We start from the raw sequence: 27,238 nt of genomic DNA, 5'->3' as shown, positions 1-27,238 counted from the left end.
CCTTTAAATGAAACCTCTTTTAAGCGAAAATCCAGTGTAGGCGGACAGTGTCGTCTCTTGAAAGCCTCTGTGGACTGCACAGGCTAATCTGGGACTATACTTTTTGCGCGTGCATTAAGCCCAGTTTACCCAAAACGCGGTTCATATTACGACAGCATCTAATGTACTCACACGTAACCTTGGCATGATCAGACGCTTTAAGAGGTTTATGATTACTAATTGCATATTACAGTCCAGAAACTGCAAAGTATATGAAACAAGTGAGAAAAACAAACCAAATTGAGAAAGAATATCAATGAATGGCAGACGTGCGTCTGCGATACGATGAAACTTCTGACAAAAGAGTTGGGAAATTTACAGGCTGTAAACATGTGTGGCTGAAAGATTGAATCAATGTCTGATAGGATTCCAACCTTAAACGACGTCAAACATAAGAAATGTAAGTTATAATAATCAAAGCGCTGAAGGCACTGGAGTTGTTCGCTTTTTCATAACCTCAGATGCGACTCATTCTTCACAATTCAGTTATCGCTTTTTAACCCATTTATGCCGAGTGGACTTTCCCATCCTTCTAAATTAGATCAATTTATTTCCAAAATTATGGATGTCTAGTATATTTATTTCTATATTTAGAATATTTCCTACAGAAATCCTTTAAAGCAAACAGCGCAGACCCTGATGAGACGTCGCACCATGCGGCGTCTCATCTGGGTCTACGCTGTTTCCCAAGGCCTTTTTTAGACGCTAGGCATAAATGGGTTAAACAGCCAGTTAACAACACATACCCCCGATTCAAATTTATTGAAAGTGTGTCTAAATGCAAACGTCGATATGTGTAGGCACTGTTTCGCATCCTTGATGTTATAGAGATCACTTAAACAAAATAACAACAGCAAATCCAGGTTGAGACTTTTTAAAAGCAAAGGATAAAAGAGCCGCGTTTCTAGAAAACTGGGCTTAATGCATTTTCGTTAAGTGTCGTCCAAAATTAGCCTGTGCAGTCCACACTGGCTAATCAGGGACGAAACTTTCCGCTTTTATGGTATTTTTAGTTTCAAGGAAGTCACTCCTTACCAAAAATCAAGTTTAGGCGGAAAAGTGTCGTCCCTGATTAGCCTGTGCGGACTGCACAGGCTAATCTGCGACGACACTTTACGCACATGCATTTTGCCAAATTTTCAAAGAAAATATTTTAAAATAGTTGGAATATCTTATAACTATTACACTGAGAATGCAATTTAATGACAGGAATTCCCTTAACTGATAGTTTGGTTTTAGTAGCTGGTAAGATATACGATTAGATAATCAACCCTGTACGTCGATAATCCAAACTGAGTTGGATAATTCAAACTGAAGAAAAAATGGTGGCTGAAACTGAAAAGTAGGTGATTATTTTATTATTTCTGCTCATTTAGTAACTAAAAGGCCTTGATTGTTCTACACGTGTGATAATAAATGTCTGACACACACATGCGTTTTGAGATTTGCAATGATTTAATAGTTTTCTAGTAAAAAACGATAAATTTGTCTTTTAAAAAATGCTAATTTTGATAATGCGATTTGTGAAATTATTTACACGTTAATTAACAAAAGAGCGAACGAAACAAACAGAGATATGCCAAACTATATCATGTTTGTCATTTTACTTTTAACACCTGGTGTATTTCTGTGTTAAAATCATGTGTGTGCAGGACGGGTATAAAAGTTTATGGATATGAAAATTGCTGTGGATAATAACACAACTCAACAAGGATAATGCACAAACTGCGATGTATTGAACATGTTTTCCAAAGACGGGTTGGATATTATTCTTTGAAAACAACTATTTATAACCAAAACTCACACGATGTGTATAATGGAATATAAAAACACTTTCAACAAACATCAACATTCTTTAATTTGTTATTAGTGAAATCAATTTCAACGGAACATGCATATATATACAATTGAGATAAGAAGCAAAATAAGCATGCGAAATTTGCATTCAACGTACACAGAGATTCCATAAAACGTGTTGATGTCATTTTGGATAGCATGAAAAGCATAGAAATTTAAAAATCTCCTTTCTTATTATTTCATCACTTGATTTAAAGGGATTCGAGTTGAAGCTGCATGTTAAAGTGGCACTTGCCCCGCTGATTCGTGTATTTGTCACCATATTAGAGGTTTCGAATATTATTTGAGGCATTACTGATCTGATTCAAGGCATTATACATTATATCAGAAAGAATGCATCGAATGGTACACAAATATTTTAGGGGCATATCGACGGCCAGTATAGCATTTTACTTTCCGAAATATATTTACACATTGAAGAGAACATATTACATGATTTCTCAATACACAGACATAGTTATAAAAAAACTCTTCTGTAATTTATGTATTTTAATAATAATAAAAAGTTTTCCCCGTGACCCTTTTCGCCGGCGCGGGAAAAATGAAGTTGTAGTAAAATATTTACGAGTGATTTGTACATGATGCGGCGTCCCATCAGGGTCTGCGCTGTTTGCTTAAAGGAATTTCTGTAAGAAATATTCTAAATATAGAAATAATTATACTAGACATCCCTAATTTTGGAAATAAATTGATCCAATTTAGAAGGATGGGAGAGTCCACTGGGCATAAATGGGTTAAACCACGCAAGCTGAACAAGTGCGCAACTTCATCAAAAGTTCAAACACCACTTTCCATATAAAAGATGAATGTATCTTAGAGATTTCCTTCCGAGAAACTCTTTAATACACTACGATAACTCTTACATATTACAAGCACCTCGTTGGCAAGAATAGAAGAAAAAAACGCCGCTTCTTGTTCACGGCGCCTATACCACGTGACTTCTTAAAATCTATGTTGTGAGAATAAAGCGCGACCCAGTTAACATTTTAATATTTAAATATTTCACCATTTTTAATGGGATAAAGTGGAGAGTCCGCTCATTCGTGAGAGTTTTCTATAGGTACCATGATCTTTTAAAACAAATAAGTATTTTTTCAGTAAAGTGAAACCGCGCGTTTGTAATATGAAGTCCCCACACTGATCCGACATTTTTTAACCGTTCAAATGCGCAGTTGCACGTAGGTGAAAAAATACTAATTTGTTTGAAAAGATCATGATACCTATAGAAACCTCTTACGAATGAGCGGGCTGTCCACTTAATCCCATTAAAAATGGTAAAATATTTACAAATAGATCCTTAAAAATGTTAACTGGGTCGCGCTTTATTGTCCCAACACAGATCCGAAAAAAATCAAGAGGTATAGGCACCGTGTGTTTAGAACCTAGAATTTCAACCCCCGGTACAAGCAAGAAATCAGCAAAGCACTATCAACCATTTTACGCAACGGACATGAGATAGTGCACCGTAGTCTCAACATTACACTATACTTGTTGATCAGCAGTAGTTTTATTTTCATTTATCTATTGATAGCCTCAGTTTTTGAATGACAGTCATGTGAAATCAATTAAGCACTATGAACCGGTTTACGCAACGGACATGCGATAGCGCATTGGAGTCTCAACATACTAATATACTTGTTGAACATCAGTAGTTTTTTTTCCCATGATCAATTGATAGATTTTAAACGACTTGTGCTGCGTAAAAATACTATGTGTCTATGACATCGCACAAAGGGGACTATTTTGAGTATTTCATAGCCATAAGCTATGAACTATGAATGGAAATATGTAAGCATTTGACCTCTATCTGAAGTAAACAACTGAAACGTAGCACATCGTGGTCTATGTCAATTGTGCAGAAAAATACTCTTCCGCCAGTTATCAGGTTTTTAGTATCTTAGAAATCGGGATTTCAAAAGGTGGTATTAAACTTAGTTGTTCGCAAGCAAACAACTAATAACCAGTTTCTTCTTTACACGCGTTAACGATGCTCTGTTGATGAGGCTGGGTTTTGAAATCTTGTACAAAAGAGTTGTTTCTCCATAATTATAATAACTTAAATTCAGTGTGCCTTAGAAACTTGTGTTGTTGTTTTCTTCCTAATAATTAATCAACAATAATAAACATAATTTATATAGAGTTGATTATTTTTTCTCTTTTATTGCTACTTCATTTGAGATGCAATCTTACGATTGTATTGGTTATTTCTGTTAAAAAATTATTCTAAGCTAAGCTTGAAGTTCGGCAAGTCTTTAAACCGAATTAAACTCAAACGATATCTTTCTTTTACCCTGCAAACGTATGGCATCAGCTTTATTCATTTTCGGTGTATATGTGCATTTTATAATAACGTCTAAATGGTTGGCTACTCTGTTGTGAAATATAAATTTTTGACATATAAAGAAATAAATTCTGGGTTTAGTGCGAAGTCTGACACTCCTTCAAACCGACTTGTACCTTCAATCTTTGCATGGAAGCTGACCTTATGTTCGCGGTCATTTTTGTTACAGGAGGCAGACCTAATGTTCGCGGTCATTTGCTGTTCCAGGAAGCTGACAAAATGTTCGCGGTCATTTGCTATTCCAGGAGGCTGACAAAATGTTCGCGGCCATATACTGTTTAAGGAAGATGACCAAATGTTCGCGGTCATTTGCTGCTCCAGGAAGCTGACCAAATGTTCGCGGTCATTTTCTGTTTCAGTAAGCTAACGAAATATTCGCGATCGTTTTTGTTCCAGGAAGCTGACCTAATGTTCGCGGTCATTTGCTGTTCCAGGAAGCAGACCTAATGTTCGCGGTCATTTACTATTCCAGAAAGCTGACCAAATGTTCGCGGCTTTTTTTTGTTCCTGGAAGCTGACCAAATGTTCGCAGTCATTCACTGTTCCAGGAAACTGACCAAATGTTCGCGGTCATTTGCTGTTCCAGGAAGAAGACCTAATGTTCGCGGTCATTTTTGTTCCAGGAAGCTGACCTAATGTTCGGGGTCTTTTACTGTTCCAGAAAGCTGACCTAATGTTCACGGTCATTTGCTGTTCCATGAAGCTGACCAAATGTTCGCGGTCTTTTACTGTTCCAGAAAGCTGACCTTATGTTCGCGGTCATTTGCTGTTCCTGGAAGTAGACCTAATGTTCGCTGTCATTTACTATTTCAGAAAGCTGACCAAATGTTCGCAGTCATTTACTGTACCAGGAAGCTGACCAAATGTTCGCGGTCATTTGATGCTCCAGGGTACTGACCTAATGTTCGGGGTCTTTTGCTATTACAGGAAGCTGACCAAATGTTCGCGGTCATTTCAATTTCCAGAAAACTGACCTTATGTTCGCGGTCATTTGCTGTTCCAGGAAGCTGACCTTATGTTCGGGGTCATTAGCTGTTACAGGAAGCTGACCAAATGTTCGCGTTCATTTGAATTTCCAGACAGCTGACCCAATGTGCGCGGTCGATTAACTGTTCCAGGAAGCTGACTTTATGTTCGCGATCATTTGCTGTTCAGAAAGCTGACCTAATGTTCGCAGTCATTTGCTGTTCCAGAAAGCTGACCTAATGTTCGCGGTCATTTGCTGTTCCAGGAAGCTGACCTTATGTTCGCGGTCATTAGCTGTTCCAGGAAGCAGACATAATGTTCGCGATTGTTTGCTGTTCAATGAAGCAGACCAAGTGTTCACAATCATTTGCTGTTCATGGAAGCTGACCAAATGTTTACGGTTATTTGGTGTTCACGGAAGCAGACTATATGTCCGAGGTCATTTGCAGTTCCAGGAAGCTGAACTAATGTTCGCGGTCTTTTACTGTTCCAGAAAGCTGACCAAATGTTCGCGGTCATTTGCTGTTCCAGGAAGCTGACCAAATGTTCGCGGTCATTTACTATTCCAGAAAGCTGACATTATGTTTGCGGCCATATGCTGCACCAAAAAACAGACAAAATGTTAGCTGTCATTTGCTATTCCAGGAAGTTGACCAAATGTTTGCGGTCATTTACTGTTCCAAGAAGCTGGCCAAATGTTCGCGGTCGTTTACTGTTCCGGAAAGCTGACCTAATGTTCGCGGTCATTTGCTATTCCAGGAAGCTGACCTAATGTTCGCGGTCATTTGCTGTTCCAGGAAGCAGACTTTATGTTCGCGGTTATTTGCTGATCCTGGGTGCAGACCAAGTGTTCACGATCATTTACTGTTCATGGAAGCTGACCAAATGTTTACGGTTATTTACTGTTCCAGGAAGCTGACCTAATGTTCGCGGTCATTTGCTGTTACATGAAGCTGACCTTATGTTCGCGGTCATTTGCTGTTCATGAAAGCTTACCTAATGTTCGCGGTCATTTGCTGTTCCAGGAAGCTGCCCTACTGTTTGCGGGCATTTGCTGTTCCAGAAAGCTGACCTAATCGTCGCGGTAATTTGCTGTTCCAGGAAGCTGACCTGATGTTCGCGGTCATTTTATATTTTATAAAGTTTATTTTGTGCTATCTTATCCATTTACCTTTCTAGCATATGCAATTCGTAACTTGCGAAGTAGTTTTATATTCCTCTCTTCATACAGATATTTAACTCAAAGATCGTATGCAAATGTGTGGGCATTGAAGCCCACTATCTAGAATCTAACAAGTCTACTTTTAATATAGTTTGAAAGAAAATGACAAGAAATGATCAGACAGAGCGAATCAAGCATCATAAACATATATTTACAAACGGTCTGGGAAATAATCGTGAACATAGGAAACTGAGCAAGGGAATGTTGCTATATGCCTAACGCAGCTGCGCTTCGCTCACTTTTATGCACTTAATTTTCCTGTACCGCGGCACACCCAATTTACCCTAAAGTCAATCTTACGCCCACTATAACTACTGCAATATTATTCAACGTTAATGGACAAACATTAAAAATTCATTTGAGTCGCGCTCTGGGAAAACCGACTTTTATGCATGAGCGCAAAGTGTCGCCCCTGACCGCACAGGCTAATTAGGGACGACAGTTTCCGCCTGGAATTTTGCTTCCTTCAAACGAACTATTGCATAAAAGCTGGAATTATTAGCTATGATAAGCTTGTGCGGGATGTAACATTTATCTGGGACATCACCTTACGCATAAGTCACGTTTCCCGAGAGCGATGCCCATTTAAATACACGCTCCATGTGTCGGCGTTTGAAAAACAAATCGCGTCGCATAAATGTCACGGTATAAAAAGACAATCCACCTCAGCCGTTTCAGAGGTAACACAACCAGAGCGCTGTAACGGAACAATTGGCGACGAGAGACAGGGAAAAACAATAACCGGCGAAGATTGGATACCATTTACTCGTTACCTGTTGCGCGCACTACTTTTCAGAACTGATTGTGCGTGTAAGCTTTATAATTAAAATCAAACCGTAGTTTTATAGGGACCAAAATCAACAATGCAAAATAGATATTTCTCGCCTCGGATGGTGTTCATGACGATGACATGTGCGTTGTTCGTCACTTTGATCGCGACGGTGAACGCCAATTGGTATGGAAAAAGAGGTACGTTTTTAAAATAATATTAATTATATTTAAATGCATAATTGTCTTTATTAGAAAAGGTATTTGAACACTTTTTTTTATTTATTTCTAACCGAAATTGTACTTAATAAAAAAGAAACGAACAGATACTCGAAGAGCACAGGTAATCAAATAAATTCAAATTGGTCTTTGCACATTCGTTCATATAAACTATTTATTTATTCTATATAATACATACGAAAAACTTTCATATCAAACAACAGTTCATTTGAGGTGAGATAACTTCGGAATAATGTTCAATTAGATAAGTAGAAAGCATTTTTATGTACAGTAGATTTCTAATGGCACGTTATAAGCTGCAAAATTTCTACACTTATATTACTAGTAATTAAAAGACCAGGACCCAGTCGCTGAAAACCTTCAAGACAAATTAAAATAATAATCTGTAAACTTTACATATAAATTCAATTAATATAACAAGACACGTACATATCAAATTTATATTATTTTATCATAAGTGTTTGTTTATAATGAACGCAAAGTTTAAAGATTGAACACTTAACGTAAATAATTTAATCCAAAAGTTAACCCCCGTTACATTGACTGGTCGTTTAATGTTTGAGCAGATGGGTCCAGAATGTGTCAGATATCTGAACGATTTAACCCATTTATGCCTAGTGGACTATCCCATCCTTCAAAATTGGATCAATTTATTTCCAAAATTAGGGATGTCTAGTAAATTTATTTCTATAATTATAAAATTTCTTACAGAAATTCCTTTTAAGCAAACAGCGCAGACCCATATGATACGCCGCATCATGCGGAGTCTCATCTGGGTCTACGCTGTTTGCCAAGGCCTTTTTTCTAGACGCTAGACATAAATGGGTTAATGTTTGAGCAACTGAGTCCAGACTTTGTAAGATATCAGTAGGATTGTATCATCATGTATTCTATTGCGTATCACCAGCAAACGACATTTACGGCTCACGAACATGAAAATGACGTCCGGATAAATTGAAAACACTCGGTAATTTCAACCATTTTGGCACAATAATCTATAAGTGTTTAAATACACATTACACAGTTTTACTGAATTGTAAAAAATGATCATATCTGTTCAACTGCAAGGATTATTACAATGGTAATTTACTCACATGAGTCGTTTAAAAATTACATTAAAAAATGTTATTCCTCACAACAGAAATACCATTTATCTTTAAAAGAATCATACATAGATGCGTTAAAAGTCAATGACTTAAAACTAAAAGCATGCTAAACTATATTATTGATATATTATGTAAAAATAACACAAAATAAAACTTAACATATGTGTCGTTTCCTTCTAATGTCAAAAAATACATATGTCCAATTTGCTTTGTGTGGAATCGAGATTCGTCGAATTTGAAAAGCATGCTATTATAATAAATCCTTTTGAAAACTTTGATTAGCCTGAAAAGTAATATGGATTTATTATATCAATAATCGCGCTTTCGTAATTTTGTTTCTATTTATCATTCAACGAAGGTAATAAATTATTAACTAGACATTATTATATTTGTAACCGCGTTGAACTCAAATGCCGAGTAATCACTCGTGAATTTGCTCCCATGATACGTATGAAGATGTTTAATAAATACGATCATGAAATAAATGGTAAATTGAATGGTATGAAATGAATTATTTACTTAATTTTAGACCGACAGTTGCGACAATTCCAGCAATTTAAAGCGTGCATTAATTGAAATTGGTGAATGCAATGCGGCGAACGGACGTGCAATCAAAATAAAATGATTGCAATGGCATGTATTCCTTTTGGTTTTGTATATTCAAATATGCAGATGCATGAGACGTTTTACTTGATTTAGGCAAATGGATGTAAAATGAATATTATTTACAAACAAGGATCTCTACGTGTTTAACGTGAAATCCGTTTCAAGCAAAGGCATCAATAGAACAATACAAACGAGGCGTCGCAGGCAAAAACTAAACTTGGTTAAAAAAGAGATTTGGTCATTTTTTAATAAAGGTATTGCATTTAAACAAAATAGGTTCAAATAAACAAAGCCACAAGTTTCTAAGCAAACATTCAACGTGAAAAATGCATGTATTACGCATTCTAATCGAAGACATATATAGCCGCTGTTTTGTGTTCACACGAGCTATGAAAGTTTCGTTTAGTGTTTTAAACAAAAATGAATTAAATAATTCCAATGATAATGTAAATTCTGCTTCAACATGTATTGTCGTGAAAATTAACTCTACTATTTATTAATACTGGTTTTATTGCGAGAAAAACTACATCAGCGACAATAGAGGTACATTAACCATATACCGGTAAATTTATTAACCCATTTATGCCTAGCGTCTAGAAAAAAGGCCTTGGCAGACAGCGTAGACCCAGATGAGACGCCGCATGATGCGGCGTGTCATCAGGGTCTGCGCTGTTTGCTTAAAGGAATTTCTGTAAGAAATATTCTAAATATAGAAATAAACATACTAGACATACCTAATTTTGGAAATAAATTGATCCAATTTTGAAGGATGGGAGAGTCCACTAGGCATAAATGGGTTAAAGCTATTTCCCGCATTATGCGTGCCCTTCGTGTACTTTTTAGGAGACAAACTGGACAGTGGTCTGTTCGAGATTCTACAGGGATCGCTCCCGGATATGCTGGACAAACAACTAGACGCTCAGCTCACACTGCAGACTATTGCAAAAATCCTACAGGTAATATGCAACTCAACTGACGACTGTTTGATTGATCAATAATAAATAATAATATTTTCTGGTTTTTTAGTTTTTTTGAAATTCATAATTATAACTCTTTATTTTACTTTATAGTCCATTCCCTACTGTGAATACTAAATGCCAAATATAAGCGAGCCCTATTTTTCTTTTTCGGGCCGAAACGGATAAACTTTCTCTATCTCGGTACCAACCATGTATTCTATTTATCCTGTTTCATGCCGTAGGTAACATTTTATCAAAGACAAATGATGATTTGACATAACAATATAATTAGTCTTGTACTCCTACATGTACACAAATTCCAAACGATCGAATAACTACCGATTGTGTCACGTAAAAAATAGTTCCACTTTAAATTGTTCCTTTTAATACTTTCCTATTGAAAATATGAGAAGAATTAAAAAAAACGAATCGAAAATGTGATTTTGTTTGGTAAAAAAAAGAGAAAAAAGAGCAGCAGCAAAACAAAAACTAAATTGTATTTACCTTAAAGATAAATTTAATCCATTGCCTATAACAATAAATTTGCAACGATATACACATCCATTTTCTGTTCTTCCATCCCTTTGTCGAAATCCATTTTCTGTTTGTCCATCCCTTTTATCGAAATGTATTTTAAACCACACTATTTTTGATAGCGTTTGTATCGAATGCCAACCACCCTGACCAAAAAAGCCGATTTACGAAATCGTCATCCTGCCGTAGTGAATTATTTTATTTCTATCGAAGTTAACAATTATGAATGACAAACACAAAATCAGAAATACGTTTATGATTCGTTCGACGCTAAAAAATATTTTCAAAAAATAAATACTGTCAAAATTGTTGTCCCTACAATCCTGAGACTTAGTGAGAGAAACAGATAAATTGTCGAAATAAACCACTGTGGAATAAATTTTCCTTTATTTCGGCAGTGCTGAAATATAGCTGTCACGCGCGGTGGAGAATGGTCATATTACTCGGAATCAACTATAAATTAATCATTTTTAGTACAAGCGAAACAGATTCAACAAAACAAACAATTTGATACCAAGATGTAATATATTTTTAACACATAATGCAACTCAAAAAGCAAGAAAACATTATTTACAAATATTAAGGGCGCGTACTCGTGACGTCATTATTAACACGTCATACGACACAATGCATGTTCTTTCACGCTAAAGCTGCTATAGTTTAGTGTTTTTTTTTCATTATTTCTTAAAAATCGGGGACGTAGAGGTATGATAAACAGAAAAACAGGTTAGTTACTGATCTTTTTGTAATGTATTAGGCTCGGCACGATTAAAATAATGAAACAATGTTTGCTTAAAATAACTTTGGGATTTTCCGTGTAGTTCGATTTTCCTATTCTATTTTTATAGAAATAATTTACGACTAAGAAAATTGATGGGATAAATCGAATGCAGATAAAATTTTCAAAAACAAACAAACCGATATTAAAATGTTTTCAATTACAATCAACCATACATGGATAGTGACAATGTTATATCAAACACACATGCGATATTTCGTAAGTCCCATTTTCGCACGACGCGGATCGTATAAAAATGCTTATGTTCGCATTGTTTCTTCTGCCTGCCATTTGCACTAAATACATTAGAGTTATTACAAGGTTTTTTTCATGTAAATCCAGCTAGAATTTTACTATCTTTATAGTTTGGTATATAATTTAACGTTACCATATCTTTTGCATTGACCTGTATGGTCTTTTACAATAGTACAATACAAGGCTCGTGGTTCAGATTTTCTAAGCCTCGCAAAATAAACTTTGCTTTATTCGGCACCGACCTAGTATTCTCTATATATTTTAAAGAAGAAAAAAAGGATGATATATAATATAACGATAACATTCATGATGCGTCCCAAATTTCAAAGGTCAAATATTTGAACGTGTTAATCGTCACAGCGTGCGTAGGAATACACTACTTCCTGTTGACCGGAGATAGGAAAATTTATTCGACCCTGCTTTATTTGGTCAATGTTTGCAACAAAGGCAGAATAAAATAAAATTATGCCATGTATCTGTGATATCATTCCATTTTAACAATTTGTACGAATATGAACTTTAGTATACGGTTAATGTTCAAAAGCTGCTTTTTGTTAGTTAAAAGCCCTCTATGTCATGCTACGAGCACAAAGGACCACATTGGAAATAAGAGTTGCTCTGTTTTGTGTTATCCTTGGTGTTGGTGTGCATGTCATGGTTTACTTATTCTCATGTGTTCTACGATTCTGTATTATACATGTTGTTTTAAATGTCCATGTATATGTATTCTTTGCCGAAATAAATAAATCCATCAATCAAATGAAATAGTAAATATACGAATGCAATAATCAGACTCGATTGTTCATTGTCGGCCAGGTTACTATTTATAAGTACCCGGTTACTTATAAGTATATTACCAAGTCCATGGGTACCCCGCGACTTTTAGCGGCCCCGTAAGACAGTGGAAAAATATTTTTTTACGGGGCGAACGGTAAGTTTCATATTGTTTTTTCGGGTAGTAGTTTAATACGCAGATGTACATACCACAGTGATTGTTTTATTGGCATTTCGGTATTATAATGACATTCATACCTATTAAAGGACATTGTCACGTGTTATATCTTGCCAGTCTTTGCACTAGAAGGCTAATTTAAACCAGTGAAATCGACTAGGCACAGGAGTGTTGGGAAATGTTGTGTTTCTTCTAAGCTTGTTTGTTTTTCTCTAGTTGACAAGCCAATTTTTTACTAAAAAAACAGAATTGAAAACACTTAATGTTCCAAGAATGTTGTCACGTGTGTTGTACTTAAATATTTGCTATTCGATGTTTGTTTGGTGCTGGTTTGATGATTTTCATGCTGTTATGCAATTATTCACTGCCATATACGGTCGTATAAAGGGCCAGCAATGTTGCTATTGCAGTTGATGTTTCACTTGGATTATATGAATATTTTAGAGGTTTGTCTAAGGGACTATATGAAAAACATTGTATTTTGAATTTTGTTTTCTTGCATTATTTTGCCTGATTCATTCTGTTTGGCAACTAGTTCTTTGACAAAAAGGACCACTGGCAATACTAAGGTTTTTGTTTTGTTACGTGCATCTGTGCTGTTTCTCTTTTTTTTTGTTACATGCATCTGTGCTATTTCAATCAGATTGGTTTTTGTTTTGTTACATGTATCTGTGCTCTCTCACTCTGTTGACTAATTGCTTAAAAAGTACCACCTGCAACAATAAGGTTTCCCTCCTGCTGGTGGTAATGTACTTTCACTTTGACTGTGTGTTTTTGTTTCTTTCAGGACTATGAAATACGACAATTGGACGTGGTGTCGGAGCAATCACACAAGAAATAAGCAGCCGGTAAGCGTGCCATAAATAGATCAATTCCAGGTTTTGTCGCGACCCTTCAAAACGAACCACTCGAATTCATGAAGTTAATGTAAAAGGGCGTCCGTTCGTCTCACATACACTTGAATGCCACTGAGTTCAGTGGTTTAACGTATTGCGTACATAACACGAACATACAGTTTGACATAATGACAAGAGAAGGTCAAAAAGTGTGCGATATTTATATGATTTAAAATCAAAGGAGTTTTAAGGTGCAGTGGAAAAAGACTGGAATGATCATACTTTGTATTGTAAACAATTTTTATAATCCATGTACATCATAAGCTGTATCATGTTTTTGTGGGACATGCAGATCTTGCACACGCCCACAACGTGCAGTATTTGGATACTATCCATGATTAACCCATTTATGCCTAGTAGACTCTCCCATCCTTCTAAAGTGGATTAATTTATTTAAAAAATTAGGGATGTCTAGTATATTTGTTTCTATATTAAGAATATTTCTTACAGAAATTTCTGTAAGCAAACAGCACAGACCCTGATGAGACGCCGCATCATGCGGCGTCTCATCTGGATCTTCGCTGTTTGCCAAGGCCTTTTTCTAGACGCTAGGCATAAATGGGTTTATGAGCAGATGGACGTCGTCTTGGGAATTGTGTGCACATTTACTTTTAGTTATTAACCGTGTTGTATGGACCTCGTGTAAATTCGAAAACAAACAAAGTCATCTCTGTAACAAATATGTATTAACGAATTTTTATTTTCGACAAATACCTAGTATAACAAGATATTGCCAAGCAATATGGCCCCCTACCTGTGAAACTCCACCATTGTCAGATTATTGTTTTTATTTGTTGCCATAACAACCATAATTATTGACGTAGGAATACAATGAAATGACGTGCATAATCTCCATGTTTTAAGTTTCATGAACAAATATGAAGAACTTTTAAAGTTATCGCAGGATCCAGCTTAGTGTAACGGACGAACTGACAGACAGACGGACAGGGCGCAAACCATAAGTTCCCTCCGGTTTTACCGGCAGGGGACAAAAACACATTTTTTTTGTTTTTGTAGAATCGGACGTGTAACAAACAATATATAACATTGTTTAAACTGTTGATCTATCTTTAATTAACCCATTTATGCCTAGCGTCCTGAAAAAAGGACATTGCAAACATCGTAGACCCAGATGAGACGCCGCATGATGCGGCGTCTCATTTGGGTATGCGCTGTTTGCTTAAAGGTATTTCTGTAAGAAATATTCTAAAAATAGAAATAAATATACTAGACATCCCTAATTTTAGAAATAAATTGATCCAATTTAGACGGATGGGAGAGTCCACTTGGCTTAAATGGGTTAAATAAACAAATATTGTATTCCACGTTGATATTCGTCATGTTTGTTCAGCCAAACATGGTCGCAAAATTAACGTGCATTAAATTAAATTGCAATAAGATTTGGACGGCTTTAGTCACGAACCATCTTTATTATATCAAAAAATAACTTTTATAGTAGTAAATACTTAAAAAAGAACTTAATGATAAAGCAATTTTGACCTACCTACCTTCCCAATTTGGTGTGGTTGGAAATTTCAGTAGACAAAAGGAACGTATTTTGGAATTAAGAGCAAAAAATGATGGTAGTCTTAGCAGAACATGCGCCTGATACATGAAACTTTCTTCTCGAATCTCATAGATTATCATATTACCGTTCCTATTATGACGTTTTAAGCAAAGTATTCGTTAAATTTGACAGGTCTAGATTAAAGAAAGTGGAATTTTCAACAGAATCATAGATTGACGTTCACACTTTTATGTTTCAGGTTCAATTATCGTTGCTGTACAAGAACCACATACAAGACAACTGCCTTTCACTATATCGTTACCGTGGCAACCTTATGAATACTCATGAAAAAAATGACCACAGGCTAAAGTAAAAGGGACAGAAAATTATTTGCAAATATGCTGATTATATTTTATAATATTGCTTTTAAAAATATGCTTTAGTTTCCTAATTGATGATGACTCATTTTTATTTCTAAAGGCTAGTCTTTTTAAAGACAAAACAAAAAGTGATTAAACTCGTATAACATGGTTGTAGAACATTAAGCTCAACAAGTTCCATATTTGGTTTGTCATTTCACGCATTAAAGAAGTCAAAACTCCCACGTTAATACCAAACAGTAAAATTCACAATGACTGACTTTTTATATAAATAATTAAGTAGACTGTATTCTGTTATGATTCATATTTCTGATATGCAACAAGTTAATATGCCGGAGTAATGAAAATAAACATTCAAAAGAAAACATTACTACACGAGTTAAAGACACTGAACCGCAGCAATAACACTAAATTTAATTAACTGGGATAGTGAGATTGTATGCATACCCGTGTTCATATCAATGTACATGTCTGAAACTAAGTAACTTCCCTTTCGTAATCACGAGTGATGTCCCCTGTTCTCTTCCATAGACTTAAGGTGTTTGACGTTTTATACTAAAATTCCAAATATATATCAACAAAAATAAAATAATTAATAACATATGAGTGATTCTGGGGCATTCATTTTGTAACAACGAATTCATAAAATCCGTTTAGTTGTAAAATTCTAATTTAATTGAATATTATCTATAATAAAAATACAATTAGCTGAATGTAGGCGTTGTTTTACATGCATGAAAAGAAATACAACTGGAACACGACAATTTTCCCCTGTTAGGTACGTGTCCTTAGTGAAAACCTTCCATACATCACAAATTGATTTGAAATCTGTAAATTGTATCAATGCTAGGTAGGAAAACGGGTGTTCATATCAAGTAATTTGTTACTTCATTAATTCAATAACGTTGTATTGTCGTATACGCAAATGTTTGGTCAAATGTTTATAAGTTGCAAAAAAGATATGAATTGAATTAAACTTTATTTATTGATACATACCATGAAAATTACCCCTGTTACGTTAATCTATTAGGAACCTACGATTGCTCGGCGAAGACATGTAAGCTTCGAAATAAGGTCAATAACATGATAAAACATGCGAAAGAACAGTTTTATTCTAATCTAGAAACATCTCTTGATGAACTTAATACTTCAAATCCAAAAAAAAATTGGAAAACACTTAATCAACTAATAAAAACAAATTATCACCCGAAGTCGATACCACCTTTACAGTCAACGGACTCTGACGGCAATCTTATTGTACATTTGTCAGATACTGACAAGTCAAACTGTTTAAACAGATACTTTGCCTCCGTTGCTTCGTTGAATGACTCAACCGGTGTTCTTCCACAATTCTCAGATATCTCTAACGCAAAATTATATAACCTGTCTATATCAGAATCGGAAATTATAGATGTTAGTAAATGCTTAATAACCAATAAAGCCGTCGGTGGTGACCTTATAAGTCATATTGTCCTTAGGAAAACATGTAATTCTATTTCTAAGCCTTTGTGTTTCCTCTTTAACAAATCACTTAACGAAAATACATATCCCGCCCAATGGAAAGAAGCGATTGTAATGCCTCTATTTAAAAAGGGGGAACCGAATAATCCTTCCAACTTCCGGTCTATCTCCTTGTTAAGTTGCGTAGGCAAGCTGATGGAGAGGATAGTTTATAAACATTTATACAACCACCTTCTTGCTAACAAACTTATATACTCCAACCAGTCGGGCTTCTTAAAAGGTCACTCCACAGTCGCTCAATTAATCGACATTTTTTATGAAATAACGAAAGGTATTGATGAACAGAAACTCACATGCATGGTTTTCTGTGATATTTCTAAAGCGTTCGACCGCGTCTGGCACACAGGACTACTCTTCAAACTTAAACAAAATGGATTTGATAGTAATTTACTTAATTGGATAAAAAGTTATCTAGGGAGTCGCACTCAAAAAGTCGTGGTTGGTGCATCAATATCTCAAACGTTAGAGCTTAATGCCGGTGTTCCACATGGATCTGTTTTAGGCCCATTATTTTTCTTGTTTACGTAAACGACATAGTCAAGCACCTTCAATGTACTGCCCGCCTTTTTGCCGATGACACTTCCCTCTCATGTACTACCTCGAATATGCATAACATTGAAATTGTTCTGAACCATGACCTACAAGTTATAAGTAACTGGGCTAAACAATGGCTTGTAGATTTTAATCCACATAAAACAGTGGCTATGTTGTTTTCATCACACCATGCTGTTTCCCAACCACGTGTTTTATTTAATAATGTACCGGTCAATTTTGTAGAAAACCACAAACACCTCGGTCTTACACTCCGCTCAAACGGTAAATGGCACGAGCATATCACTAATATAGTAAAATCGTCATCAAAAATACTTGGAATTATGCGAAAAATTAAATACATGGTATCAAGAAAAACATTAAATCAAATTTATATTTCCCACTTACGACCACTACTTGAGTATGCATGTGTCGTTTGGGACGGATGTGCGCTTTACGAAAAAGAAATGTTAAATAAAATACAAAATGAAGCGGCAATAATAGTCACAGGTCTCACAAAATCTGTTTCTTTGTCTAACTTGTATTCAGAAATCAATTGGCATAGTTTTGCCGAGCGTAGGAAGTGCCTCAAACTTATACATATGTACAAAATACACAATGGCTTATGTCCAGACTACTTACAAATTTACTACCAGTAACTGTTTTTCAACAATCTTCTAAGAACCTGAGGAACGCAAATGATTATGTAATCGTTACTAGAAGGACAGAACTTTACTCACGTTCATTTATCCCGTCGGCTATCGACCTATGGAACAACTTACCTCGCGACATAAGACTGGTAGATTCTCTATCAAGATTCAAAATTAAATTGAAACAATTATTTCTCCAAAATGTCGAAACTCCTTTATATTTTCATGTTGGTTATTGAAAATCGTCCATTTCACATGCTCGACTAAGGAATAACTGTAGCGATTTTGAGTTGCAAGTGTTCATTCAATCACTTAGAACCTTCACCGTTATGCGTATGTGGAGAAGTTGAATCAGTGTATCATTTCTTTTTTATTTGTCCACGCTTTTCTGAACAACGTACTACTCTTTTTGAAACCCTACACGCAATTGAACAAATAAATTGCAATACAATGCTTTTTGGTAATGACATGGTAGATAATGACACCAACTGCTTCATATTTAAAAATGTTCAGATATTTATTAAGACGACAAAGCGTTTTTCATAATGTTGTTGTAGCACATAGTTATGTTTATTCTCCTGGGGGCCGTTTCTGGTACAATGCGTAACTTTACGGACGAAAATGTACAGTACGTATAAAGTTACGTACGCTGTTCTGAATGCGTAAGTGCGTTTCTATAAACCGAACGTAGCGTAAAACTTAGTTGCTATGTTTGAATAATCTCTAAACAGAAGTCTGGTGATTGCGCGGACCTTATAGAGAACATTTGAAGAAATTTATTAAGTAGATTTAATTTGCTTTCTCTAACAAACTTTCGGTAGACTAAATATTTATACATTTATCCTTAAAAAGTACCTTATAAAGAGCAAAGTTCTTTCCCTTGTTTGCAAAATTAGGATGAAAAAAGCTTGTCAGAATTTTATATTCTTGTAGAGGTCACAGTGACATTGACCTATAACCTAGTGACCCAAAATGGGTGTGGTGTTTAGAACTCATCAAAGTGCATCTACATATGAAGTTTCAAAGTTGAAGGTGGAAGCACTTTGATTGTAGAGCCAAATGTTAAGGTTTTAGCACATTGCCTACAGCGGACGGGCGGACGTTGGACAACTAGCTGGCTATGACAATAGCTCGGGTTTTCTCTCTCCGAAAACAGCCTCGCTAAAATTACAACTTTGATCATCTTTCAACTGTAACTTACCAAAAACAAATATCATTGGTTTAAAAGTCATAGTGTTTTGACAGTTTTTGTATAAAATGACATGTTTGGTACATTTCTTACATGTTTTCAGTAAATTTACTTCAACAGAGAAAACTTTTCAAACCTACTTTAAAATTAGCCATTATTAATATTCAGATAACTTAAGTTTTAGTTGTTACAATAACCATTGCGCAAACATAGCCAAGTGTGTGAGCCTTGACCTTAACTTCCAGTTAATAATTGCAGCGCTTAAACAACTAAAGCTTGATTGGTCATTGTTGGCCCCGTACTACTTAAAAGTACCCGGGGTACTCTTAAGTACACTTCAATGTGCACTGGGTACAGAGTTTTATTCCTGCCTAAAATCTGATGTCATCAAACGCACTTCCGAATACGAAAAAAATCCTCTTTGAACAAAATCTAACTCAATATGCTTTTTTGAGTACGAGTTTCGATAATATCATCGCGGAGGCCATTTCACAGAATGTAAACAGAAACATTATTAATTTGAAAATGAAGCTAACAACAGCAGATTTAGCCTAAGTATTCCTGGGTATGTTTAAGTATATTTTCTGTACCCAGGGTATATTGAAGCATACATAAGAGAACCCCAGGGAACTATCATTTTATTTTACGCAGTTTTGACAAAATGATATATGCATGATATTATTTCCAAAGAAATGGATCTTGATGCAGAACTTCTGCTTACACTGTAAATGTGCCAAATGCAACAATAAAGTGACAACCGTATACACATTTATAAGAAGCGCTGTTGACATATCAATTAAAATTGTATACAGTAATCTACGTTTCTGTAAATAGTTGCATTTATATTATACTGCTGTGTCAATGAATGACAATTATACAGTAATATGTGCTAAAATTAATTGAATTTATATTAGCACAGACTACTGTATAATTGTCATTCATTGACACAGCAGTATAATATAAATGCAACTATTTACCAAAACGTAGAATATACAATTCTAATACATAATTCTTATAGAAAAAGTATACTTTTACCCATGTTTACAATGAATCAATTCTATCACTCAGCAAACGTCACATTCGTTGAGTTCAACTTGGCGTCTTGTGATGGATAAAGCCTTGTTCAAAACGAAGGTTGAATGAATTGTTAAAAGGAAAATCGAACAAATCGTAACAACAATCGATTCGAACATGTAAAATTTCCTCTTTTAGCAAACTCCAATCCACAATCGTATACAATAGATCCTGCATAATCAACGCAGGATTTCCGTTACAGTATCTTCCCATGCCCTACCAAGATCTTAATATAGATAAAGGTTTAAATTAACTAAAATGATGTTGCGCTCGTAGATTTCGTAGTCTACGTTCGGTTCTCCGAAATATCGGTGCATACGCCGCCATATTTACGCTAAATTACTGAGTTACGTGAGCCTTTGAGCACACGTAACTTTACGTGCAAAAATACGGTAAACGTAACTTTACGAAGTTTATAGAAACGCTACTAACTGAACGCTTTGCACTTACGCATGATTTTTGAACGTACGTAGTTTAAAGAAACGGTCCCCAGGTGGACAGGACTTCACTATCACAAGGTTGTACTGTATGTTTTATTTCCAATGCGTTACAAACCATGATTTTCTTTCGTATTTTACTTGCGCACTTGTATTTTGCTTTCTAAATACAAATGTTATCTTGACCATGTAACATATAGCTTTACAAAATCACGCTATCGTCACGAATATATGCAATGTAAATAACAAAACAGGGAAAGACCACCAATAATATTGTTAGAACTTTAGGTCCTAACCTTTTTTCAAAACAGTTGTATTTCTATGTATGTTCTGTAACTGTGTAATTATTTTGGAAATAAAATATGTATAAATTACATTTACACTGCCTTATATTTCATGAGACATTTGTATTTATTTATTAAATGTTTTGCTTTGAAATAATATAGAATTTCGTTCTTACGGACTGCACAGGCTTATCTGGGACGACACTCAACGCACATGCATTAAACCCCTTTTCACCGAGCACGGCCTATTTGTAATCGTACCCATACACCACATGCACATTCATACATTTATCTGCATTACGCAAATGTATCAGATCTAAAGGCGAATGATACAGCCCTATTGCCTGTGACTTTGATTTTTTTTTTATTGAACTCAACTTCATAGAGATAATTTGGTAAAACTCCTGCCATTAACGGTACTAGACTTGCATGTTACTTTCATTTTTGCTTTTTGAACGTTTAAATATGGATAAATATTTGGTGTTAATCCCCACTTGTTACAACGTCTCATACGGAGAGAATGCGTTTGTGCCCCTACCACCAATGTTTATCTAAGACCTTGCTTTAATTTATTCATGCACAGGTCTATTAATATACACTGATTCGTGTTATATAGCGAGTTATTGTCGATGCCATGGCCCCGAAATTTTTGGGGACAAAAAGTAATACATGGCAGTCAGAATCGGCATTTAAATTGACATTTAGAATACATAAATTTAAAGGCAGTGGCTAGTCGTACGGCTCTGTACGTATAGCCTTCCCTATAGGGACTATGTAGCCGTAGGTTGTTATAACAAATACATATATTGACTGTTTATTGATATTCGTGCAGATTTCTTTGCCACTGCGTCATGAGAAAACGTGCTATATAGTAAATAATCTTAACTAAGTCAATGAAAAATGTGACATCAGAATTGGAAACGTAAATTGACACAAATTTAAAGAAGTATTATAGAACGAAAACAATGAAATATGATTTGATTGCTTTCAGATAATAAAAGCACTTGACAAAAACATATACAAAATGAAGCTATATACCCTATTTTCACAATATGAGGCACCATTTCACGACATCTACGTACTTTATTGCTCATATTGAAAATGATTATCCGTTCTACCTTCTATATGTGTTGACGCTACCTGAAATATGTTATCTATATTGTATTATCAAGAAATAATATGTTATAAGAACCATAGCATATGTAATGTAGAATTTATCATTTTAACCCTTTCAGTGCGGGAACCGAATTGTAAAGGCCTTTGCAAACGTGGCGTCTCATCAGGATCCAAACTGTTTGCTATTCTGATAGTATTCTTTGAAAAATAAATCGAAAAAAATGCTAATTTTAGAAATTCAGCAGACGACATTTAAGCAGACGACAAATTTCCCAGCATGCAAAGTGTAAATATATTATTTCTCATGTATTCATATCAATACGTTTTTCACACCTTACTTAGGAACGTCGACTAATTAAAGAATCAAATTTAAAACCGAATTAAATTATTGATGTAACTCAATTTCTAAGACCTACCTTTGACGGCTGCCGTCATTAAATTTCATAATATCGATGCCGCAACTCATTAAAACAGTTTTTCACACCTTACCAGAGACGTAGAGAGAGACGTGTTATCTACGTCTCTGACCTTACTTAGGAACGTCGACTAATTAAAGAATCAAATTAGAAACCGTATTACATGAAAGGAAGCCGAAGCAGATGAAGAATTTGTGTACTTAAACGAGCTTAAACAAAGACCTATAATATTCTAGGTCTTTGGCTTAAACAAACTTATTACTAATAAATTAACAGCACTGAATGACAATTTTATACTTTATTGTGCCGTACGGCTAGACAATCCCCATCGGAAAGGTTATACGTACAGAGCCGTACGACTAGCCAAATTTAAAACAAAATAGCACAAAACAAAATTAATGTTATAACATGACACTATCTTTTTATATTGGTATCAGTTATTGTGTGCTTGATAAAAATATACTTAATCTAGATCGTTTTAAGAATAATGATACTCAGCAAGAGTTAGGTTTTGTTTCTCATTTTGCATGTCATGACAAGGTGACGCTGGCCATCTTATCTCGATAATCTTATCAACACGATCGCAGACTTGTGGCGTCACAGCCATACCATTAAATCTCCCAAGGAGAGAAAGCACAATCACGGTAATCAAGACATTGATTGACCTAAAATTGTAAATCCGATAGTAGACCAAGTAAAAGCACTTACCGTAATTACGCTAAGTTTTCGAACTCTAAATTTTCGGACACACCCGTTTTTGGCCAAAATATTTATTTTTCGTCACTCTTAATATTCGGACATACGGGTTTGATTTTAAATGGATACATTATTGAGAAATGTTAATGAATAAATACATAAATTTAGACAACAATAAACATTGAGAACATAGCTTGATAAAATAACACAGGGTGCCGAATGTCCGGGTGCCGTTTGTCCGGATACCGCATCTTCCTAAGTTTATTTCAGACTACATATTGTTGTATTAAGTTGTAAAAAAAATGTTAAAGGCAAGGGAAGACAAATTCAGATACGTACTGTAAAATAAAAATTGACTCTGGACACGGACTCTAGATTAGATGAGTCAATATACGCTCCGTGCTCTGGATGAAATCGTACAAAGTTTCGCTTAAAAAAAAAGTATACAATAATCCGGAATAATTTTAGTTAAAATTACAAAGTTTATTTCGGGCTAAAGATTTGTACAATTTCAAGGAGGATACATACTTTTCAATAACATAGTTTCCCTCGTCCGGAAATAAAATGTCGCTTATTCATATGTCTTGCAATTTTAAGTTAAAATCACAAACTAAAGTTTACTGTAATCATTAGATTTGATATCACATTTATAATTCACTTTGATTTATTTCATTCAATAAAGAAATCATTAAGATTTAAGCATGTATACATGGCTAAAAGGCGATAACGCTTACTCGGTCTTACCTCTTAGTTTTTTTTTAAATTGCTGCACTGACACATATTTTATTTATAAGCGATGCTTTCCTCAGTTAACTTCCAAGGAATAGATACCATTCTGGAGCGCTTAACCCGTTACCACTTATATACGTACTTTGACGCATGTGTAGTCCTTTAGAGAGTTACATTTAATTAAATTATCTTTCTACTATATTCAAGTTTTAAAGGCTTTATTTCCAGCTTTTAGTTACTGATGAGCAGCAAAAAGCATACAACCTGAACAAACTGCGAGTTTCTCGCAGGCTGTTCTGGTTTTATGCTGGTTGCAAAAGCCATTTTCAATTCTTATGAGGGAAAGGCTTAATTGAGCAATACTGACTATACTTTTATATGTATGTACACTATTTCTTTTAGCTAATTGCACAAAATACATGGACATAATAAGCATCATTTATCTATCACAAAATGACTCCTTTCATCCTTGCAACAACTGACTGATCTTCAATCAACCATCCGCCAGATTCTGCACTTTGCAGGGTCCAATGTTAAAAAAGAATTGCCCTTCTTTTTAAAACTCGTAAAAACCCTTTAGTTATAAAATTGTGTGCATATTAAAACGTTTTCGCATCTCACTTCAATTTAATAACGGTGTTATTAACGAGAAAGATTACAACAAAGTCGCGAATTTTCACACATTTCGAATTACCCGACATTTTCATTAAAACAGGAAGTGACGTAAATTACTCTCTGCTCATGTCATTGCGACTGTGAATCAATTTTCGACCTTTGTAGCCACAGTAAAGCAAATTGCGCAATTCACAATTAAAGCAAATCAGTAATTTATGTTCAAGTGTGATGAAAACTGCATTTTAAATTCGTTATATATGTTTTTTTGTAAACTTTTCACATGCTGTTTTTAAGGAAAAAAACAACAACAAATAAATAATTAATACTGAAGCCTAATGCTTATGCGAATTATCAACACATTTGATTCAGCACCAGAAATATCCAAGTCACTGCATAAGCCTACATCATACATCATACATCATACGTATGGGTATTAGAACACCATACTAGCATACATGTATAATATTCAACATAACAAACTATTTGATGCATAGTTGAAAGTGAATCATAAAACGGCGATACAAACCATATGAACCGCGCTCTACGAAAAGGGGGTTTAATGGATGCGATTTAAGTGTCGTCAATTATTATTCTGTGCAGTCCGCACAGGCTTATCAGGGCCGACACTTTCCGCCAAAAAAGGATTTATGTCAAAAGGAGTCTTTCTTCTAACAAAAAACAACAGCGGAAAAGTATCATCCCTGATTAGCCTGTGCGAATTGCATAGGCTAATCTGAGACGAAACGTTACGCACATGTACCAAACCCTCGTTTCACAGAGCGCGTCACATTTATAAAATAACCAATTCAAAGTTTGAAGATTATTGAGGTTTCGGCATTAACAAAAACACAATTATCCAACAAATTTTGGAAGTTTTCTAAAATCGACCATATTCAATATTAAATATGTAAATTCTTATTCTACTTAATCTACAGAAAATTGCAAAAGCAATGCCATAAGCGCCCAATACTCGTTTGCTGGCTTGTGTAAACATTAAAAATGAACATCAAAAATAATTTGGCATTAACTTAGAAATTAGTACAAATGATGATTAGATTTAAGATTACTGTCATAAATTCAGAAACTTAAGTTGAATTTTAATGTCTTTTGTTGACTTTCAGAACAGTAAGGATTTTTAAAAGCGAATTATTTGATTGTCAAATTTGTTGGTCATGCTACGGTTTGCACGAAAATACAATACCGGTATGTCGTCTTCTAGATTTAACGTTTGAGACACAAACGAAGAATTATTACTACTGACATCAAAATGAAAATCATATATATTGCTATGGCTTCGCCTTCTATCAACGTTCAACGTTGCATCTATTAACTGCATCAGAATGTTTTTCACCTACATTTTATTATGTCTAAGACTAAAAAGGGAAAAATCATAGCATGTATTGTTACCTTGATCACTCATGTTTGATGCTCTTTGATCAAAATACGAATTTATATTAGAGAAGTTTTACAACAAAACGGGAATGTTTTATGGTTTAGTACCGATGCAATAACAGGATAGGTCTATGTATACGTTAACAGGGGCTATTTTCTTTCATATAGCATAATATATCGCATACTGGTTTCAAATTCAAATTCAACATATATATACACGAACAACTTAACCGCTCGTCAAGGTTTGTGGTAAACATGTTCTACACATCGTTATTATAAATTCAAAGTAGTCAACCCATAATTCGTAGAAATTCGTCTTGAGCGCGTGCGTGTTCATTCAAAAGCATACAACTTTCAAGCGCATGCAATGCTGAAACTTACTATATCGTTGTCGACGAGGGTTGTCTATAATTGGAAATAATCAATTAACTAACATAATTATTACAATCAATTACTGACGGCTTTTAATCAAGCGAATAGACCTACGGACAAGCCCTCGTCTCAACAGAGGATTGACTTTTTCTTGATTCCTCGGGCAAAGCATTGCAATCAAAGCCTTTCGATCAACAACAGCCTCGAATGGTATCCCTGAAGATTTGACAGCGGCTTGCAATAGTAAACCTCCATTGGCGCCTTGTGCGCGACATTTATCGCTTGCCCTGACATAATTAACAACAGCTTTATCAAAGATTGCTTTCGAAAGATAAATACAAACAATTACGATTAAACGTTATTAAGCGTTTGTTTATTCGGTCCCAATAGAATAATTTTTGATACAAGCATTTGTTTGGGCGATGGTATCTATATGTCAATTTGTTAATTTATGCCATAACCACATGGTGTCCGTTAATGGTTCGAATTGGTTCGTAGTCGGTGCCGAGAGTTGTGGAATTTATGCTGACAGATTATATATTTATGTCAGTTATTAATTTTCGCCTAAAGCACAAGTTTTTCAAAAACAAGATAAAGTCGTTCATTCCAGTCGAACGTGTGGAAGTACCAGATAATACATTCAAACAAAGGTCATTTAGTTGATTGATTTTAGGACTTTGTTTATGCACTTTGTTTGATTAAAGCCACAAATGACCATGTAGTATGTGTCAGATAAATACCTAAAATATATATATATATAAAAGCTGTACATCATCAATTCCCATAGCTTTACCACGTAAATGTTATTCG

At 35.0% G+C, this 27,238-nt stretch overlaps 1 protein-coding gene across 1 annotated transcript in view; it reads right to left on the bottom strand.

The window, feature by feature from the left end:
* The window catches only part of LOC127840344 (H(+)/Cl(-) exchange transporter 6-like), an 88,462-nt gene that overhangs the window by 3,003 nt on the left and 58,221 nt on the right, over window positions 1–27,238 (bottom strand). The window lies entirely within an intron of this gene.

The sequence above is a fragment of the Dreissena polymorpha genome, chromosome 8, assembly GCF_020536995.1.
Source record: "Dreissena polymorpha isolate Duluth1 chromosome 8, UMN_Dpol_1.0, whole genome shotgun sequence".
NCBI lineage: Eukaryota > Metazoa > Mollusca > Bivalvia > Myida > Dreissenidae > Dreissena > Dreissena polymorpha.
Note: the sequence above shows the minus strand (reverse complement) of the source record. Positions and strands in the feature narration are given on the sequence as shown.